The following is a 6,386-nucleotide window of genomic DNA, read 5'->3' as shown; positions in this document are numbered from 1 at the left end:
CTCTTTTGAATTACTTTATCTTGATATTTAAATCTCTATATATACACCAAAGCAGGAGCTATCACTCAATGAAGCAATGATTCCATGGAGAGGATGCATCAGATTCAAGATGTATAATCTGGCAAAAATAATAAAATATGGTATTTTAGTAAAGATGCTTTGTGAAAGTGAGAGTGGCTATGTTTACAACTTCGAGATATATAAGGGGTGAAGGCAAAAAGTTACAACAGGCTATATTATCTGTCTTAGGGCCTTTTCTTGGTTCTTGGCATCCTAGTTACCAAGGTAATTACTAGCGTTTCTGCAGCTGAACTATTACTGAAGAACAAAACAGTGGTCTGTGGAACAATAGGGGAGAACCGTGGGTTGCCAAACTATGAAAAGAAAAGTAGCTGGCTGCACGAGCGAGGCCTGGGTCGAAATAGCCGGTCAGCAAGGTGTGAATAAGCTTTTAAAGGCATCTTTCATTATTTAATTGTATTTAACTTCAAGTAATACTTAGTTGATATTTTGATTACTGAGACTATATGAAATTTGAAGAAATTTTGAATTATTCATATTCCCAGGATATGAATTTTAATGTGGTTTTTTTGCACGTTTTCATGTTTATTTACCTACATTGTACAAAACAGGTGTCATGCCCAGCTGGTGTCACTTGGACCTATGAACCAAGAGGTCACATGTGCGGGCTCAATCCCCAGAAGGGGGCGTGCAGGAGGCAGCCGATCAATGACACTCTCATTGATGTTTCTATTTCTCCCTCTCCTCTCCTCTCTGAAATCAATAAAAGCATATATATTTTTAAAAGGTGTCATATTTCCCCCCTCCCTTTTCTTTTTTACTTTGGAAATTTACTAGTATGGTAAAATGCTCTAAGAATAGGATAACATTCCATAGAACCATCACCAAGCTTTTACCTCCGTCAATATTTGCTAATCTTGTTGGAACTAAACCTTCCATCTCCCCCTCACCCCCGTTAAGTTTGCAGAAAAAACTTTTTTTCGAGAAAAAAAAGGGAGAAGGTGGTCACGCCCACCTAACAGTATAGAATTCAGACTGATTTTCCTAAAGAGCGTTAGGACTACCCAAATACTGACTGCGCCAAAGAACAAAGGCAGCTCGGCGGAAAGGGGCTGCCCGCAGGAGACTGGGAAGTGTAGTCCACAGGGTGAGGCCCTCACACTCCCGAACAGCCGCCTTTAAAGCATGCGTACACAATACAATACAGCTCTCTATGTTTGGAAGCATTTCGGTTCCAGGAAAGCGGGGTCATGGAATTCGTTCTGGATCCGTAAACTGTGAAATACAATCCAGACTAGCAGCTGGCACTTTAGCCCTTGGAAGGCGACGAAATGGCCTGGGAATTCTGGGAAGTGTAGTCTGGGAACACTGTGGTTGGATAATTTCCGCTCCGGGAGGCTGAGGCTGAGTTCCTGCTCCCGTCGGGAATTCTGGGAAGCGTAGTCCAGGACGTCTCTGCAGGCAGAGTCACTTCCGCCCCAGGTACTCGAGGCTGCGGCCTTCATTCCTCTCGGAAAGGTGAGCCCTCACCTCCCCGTGCGCCTCTCCCCGCGCCCACACTGTCCTTCCTTCGCGTTGCCGCGGGCCAGTGGCGAGCAGGCCGTGGGCCGCGAGGAAGAGAGCCCGCCAGCGGGGAAGGGCGGCTGGTGGTCCCTTTGAATGAGCCTGCGGGACTGTGAGCGGTTCGCGCATCCCCGCTTCAGGCCCAGCCCGGTTGTTGGGCGCTGGGATGCAGGGCCTCCCGGGTTCGGTACTTTCCCGAAGTGGTTCTCAACCTTCTGGCCCTTTAAATACAGTTCTTCATGTTGTGACCCAACCATAAAAATATTTCCGTTGCTACTTCATCACTGTCATGTTGCTACTGTTATGAATCGTCATGTCAATATCTGATACGCAGAATGGTCTTAGGCGACCCCTGTGAAAGGGTCGTTCAACCGCCAACGGGGTCGCGACCCACCGGTTGAGAACCGTTGCGCCAAACCGTTTCCCGGCCACCAACCGGCGCTGCCGCTTCCCAGCGAAATTATGTTCGGAGAGCATCGTCGTGTCTCTGACTGCGTTTCCTCTTTAAGTCGGTGTGAGAGCGTCCACCTCATTATTAAAGGTATTTTGAGAGTTAAACGAGGGTGTGGAAGGGAAAGACCGAAAGCCCGTCCTTTGGGACAGATGCGCCTGTCGTTGCCGGAGAAGCGCCGAGTCCCCTCCCTGGAAGCTCGTGTGAACCGGGGGCGGGTCGGCGCTCCGGGCCCCGCTCTGATCTCGGAAGGACGCGGGGCCGAACCCGGATTTCTAACGGCGCTTTTCGCTTTAATCCTTGGAGGGCGGCACGCCTGGCTGTGGTCTGGGTGGCCCTGCCTCTGTGCCCGGGAGCTGATGAAGTGCCCGTTTCTCTCCGCCCCTGTGCGTCCAGCCTGACCCCCTCCAAAGGCTGCAGGGGGGAGGCCGGAGCCTCAAGGAGGAGGGCTGAGCACGTTTCTTCCTTTTATCTCTCAGGGGAGAAGACTTTCCTTCGCTTCTTTCGGTTCCAGATGCCATGCTATTTGTTGAGTAATGCGGGAAGGGATGGGGAGTACTTGGCACGAGTAATAACGATAATGTTTAAGCATTGAGTGCCAGGTACTATTCTAGGAGTTATATATATTTTTATTGATTTCAGAGAGGAAGGGAGAGGGAGAGAGAGAGACATCAATGATGAGAGCGAATGATCGATCAGCTGCTTCCCACCCGCCCCCTCTGGGGATGGAGCCTGCAACCCGGGCATGTGCTCTTGACGGGAATCGAACCCGGGACCCTTCAGTCCGCAGACCGACCCTCTATCCACTGAGCCAAACCGGCCAGGGCTATTCTAGAAGTTTTACATGAATTAACATTTCATCCTCACAAGAGTCCAGTGGGGGTCAGGGTGCTGCTGTTCTTCTGTGGAAGATGAGGAAACGGAGACACCGGAGCCTAAGGTGTTTGTCCTAAACCACACAGTGAGGTGCTGGGCTGGGATTTGAATTGAGGCCGTTTCCATCCATTGCCTTAGTTCTTAGCGTGTTTAGTATCTGCTTGAGAAGGCGTGTGTGGGGTTTTTGTAGAGGGCCGTGAAAGCTGTGTCGGTGAGCTTTGAGTGTTTGATGAGATTTTTTTGTTACCTGCAATTGAATTGTACTTCATTGGAAATAATATTTATGGTTCAGATTCTGATTATAGAAATGATTGCACATTCTAAAGCAGTGGTTCTCAACCTTCCTCATGCCGCGACCCTTTCATACAGTTCCTCATGTTGTGGTGACCCCCAACCATAAAATTATTTTCATTACTACTTCATAACTGTCATTTTGCTACTGTTATGAATCGTAATGTAAATATCTGATATGCTATAGGTGTTTTCTGATGGTCGCGACCCACAGGTTGAGAATCTAAAGAATTAAGAGAATAGACAAAATATAAAGAAAAAGACTTAATTATTCAGGACCACAGGATACAGAGATAATAGTAATCCTTTAACGTTTTCCTGTTCCATAGATTTATTTTTGGATTTTTACCTAAGTTTTACAAAATAGGTATCATGGGTTTTAAGTTCCCTTTAAGTTCTTACTATGGAAATTTATAATCATAGCCAAATGTAGTAATAGAATGATGAACCCCTGTGGGGCCATCACCCAAATTCAACCCTTGTTAACATGTCAGTCTTGCATCAGCCCCTCCCCTCCACATTTTCATGTTAACTTTTAAAGCAAATCCCCAACGTTGAGTGAGTATGGTAGTGATTGATTTTTTGCCATAATTGTTAAAAATGGATTATCATACCTTGTTTCTATCCAAGACCAAGAAAAAGGGGTTGCAGTTAGAGCAGGTACTCAAGGCAGCTGGCATGAGGGGTTTGCAGTTCAGTTTCTAAAGTTGGAATTAAGTGGCAAAGCAGAATAGAAATGACCCTTGGAGATGCTCCTTAATCTCCCATGATATTAATGAGCTATGGGATTCACCACTATTTCAGAGAATTAAAAGGTTCATGAGCAATTATTTTGATTATTTAAAACCAATTTCCTCAGAACCACATTGGTAGAAATGAGAACAGCTAACAGTAACATTGTGTTTTATGAGTGAGGCAGTGTTTCCAGTGGTTTACAGCTATTAATTTACTTCTCATAAAAACCTGATCTTACCTTCATTCTACAGGTGAAAAAAAGGGTGTTATTTTTAAAAAACAAGTATCGTATAGTAAAATTGACTCTCTTTTTTGTTTTATATAAAAATTCTATTAATTTTAACACAGTTGCAGATTTATGTAGTTACCACCAGCATCGGATACATAACAGTTCCATAACCCCTCAAAACTTCCCTCCTATTTTCCCTTTATAATCACCCCTCGCCACCCTGTAACCAACCACCAGCAACCCTATAACATTAGAGTTTTGTCTTTTTGAGAATGTCTTGTAAATGGACTTATGTCAGACCTAACCTTTTTTTTTTTAGGAAACAGCACCCAGTTTTTGTCGATCACATTCTTTAAAACTGTTTTAAAATATATTATTAATTTTTTTAGAGAGAAGGGAAGGGAGAGGGATAGAGAGATAGAAACACTGATCGGCTGCCTCCTGCACACCTCCCCTGGGCCCAACCCCACAACCCGGGCATGGGCCCTGACCAAGTAACCTCTTGGTTCATGGGTCGCCACTCAGTCACTGAGTCACACCAGCTAGGCAGAACCTTTTTTTTTTAATGTTTTTTTAATTGATTTCAGAGGAAGGAGAGAGAAACATGGATTCGCTGCCTCCTGCACGCCTCCTACTGGGGATCAAACCCACAACCTGGGCATGGGCCCTGATATGGAATTGAACTGGTGACCTTCTGATTCATGGGACGATGCTCAACCAACTGAGCCACACTGGCCAGGCCAGATAGAACCTTTTGAGGCTGCATTCTTTTTTTTTTTTCCTGGTGAGTTGTTTTATTTATTTTTTATTCAATCTTTATTGTTGAAAGTATTATATATGTCCTCTTTTTCCCCCCATTGACCCCTTCAAACTCATTCCTACCCCCTGCCCCACCCTATTGTTTGTGTCCATGGGTGCATACAAGTTCTTTGGTTGATCTCTTCTCACCCACCCTCCCCTACCTTCCCTCTGAGGTTCAACAGTCTGTTCATGCTTCTATGACTCTGAGTCTATTTTTGATCATCAATTTATTTGGTTTATTAGATTCCACATATGAGTGAGATCATGTGATACTGTCTTTCTCTGACTGGCTTATTTCTCTTAGCATAATACTCTCCAGGTCCCTCCATGCTGTCTCAAAGGATAAGAGATCCTTCTTTTTTACTCCTCCATAGTATTCCATGTGTAAATGCACCACAGCTTTTTTTCCCACTCATCTACTGATGGGCACTTGAGCTGTTTCCAGATCTTAGCTATTGTAAATTGTGCTGCTATGAACCTAGGGGTGCATACATTCTCTCTGATTGGTGCTTCAGGTTTCTTAGGATATATTCCTAGAAGTGGGATCACTGGGTCAAATGGCAGTTCCATATTGAATTTTTTGAGGAAATGCCATTCTGTTTTCCATAATGGCTGCACCAGTCTGCATTCCCACCAGCAGTGCACTAGGGTTCCCTTTTCTCCACATTTGAGGCTACATTCTTTCAGTAGAATGTCTTTGAAATTCATCCAAGTTATATATATTAGTACTTCATTTATTTTTATTACTGGTTAATATAGTAATTACTAGAGGCCTGGTGCATGAAATTCATGCACGGGGGTGTGGGGGGTGGTCCCTCAGCCCGGCCTGAGCCCTCTCGCAGTCCGGGAGCCCTTGGGGGATGTCTGACTGATGGGGAGCGGGCCTAAGCCAGCAGTCAGACATCCTTAGCGCTGCCACGGAGGCTCCCACCACCACCGCTGCACTCGTCAGCTGTGAGCCCAGCTTCTGGCTGAGCAGTGCTCCCCCTGTGGGAGCACAATGACCACAAGGGGAAGCTCCTGTGTTGAACTTCTGCCCCCTGATGGTCAAGTGCACGTCATAGAGACTGTTCGTTCCACCATTTGGTCGATTTGCATATTAGCCTTTTATTATATAGGACTAGAGGCCCGGTGCACAAAAATTTGTGCACTCAGGGGGAGGGGGGGTCCCTCAGCCTGGCTTGTGCCCTCTCACAGTCTGGGACCCTTCAGGGGATGACCACCTGCTGGCTTAGGCCCACTCCCCAGGGTATTGGGCCTAAGCTGGCAGTCAGACATCCTTCTGGCAGCCCAGGAGCCCTCAGGGTATGTCCACTTGACAGCAGGGAGCAGGCCTAGCTGCAGTTGGACATCCTTAGCGCTGCTGAGGAGGCAGGAGAGGCTCCCACCACTACCGCTGTACTGGCAGGTGTCAACCTG

General features: G+C 46.1%; 1 protein-coding gene across 1 annotated transcript in view; it reads left to right on the top strand.

Moving 5' to 3' along the window:
- The first annotated feature begins 1,482 nt into the window (after window positions 1–1,482).
- The window catches only part of ZNF112 (zinc finger protein 112), a 25,751-nt gene continuing 20,847 nt past the window's right edge, over window positions 1,483–6,386 (top strand). Inside the window, exon 1 of the mRNA XM_015558402.1 lies at window positions 1,483–1,539. The gene's annotated coding sequence lies outside the window, so the exon portion shown is untranslated. The remainder of the gene's footprint in view (window positions 1,540–6,386) is intronic.

Source organism: Myotis davidii, unplaced genomic scaffold (genome assembly GCF_000327345.1).
Source record: "Myotis davidii unplaced genomic scaffold, ASM32734v1 scaffold2693, whole genome shotgun sequence".
NCBI lineage: Eukaryota > Metazoa > Chordata > Mammalia > Chiroptera > Vespertilionidae > Myotis > Myotis davidii.
The sequence above is the reverse complement of the archived record's forward strand: the minus strand, read 5'-3'. Positions and strand labels throughout refer to the sequence as shown.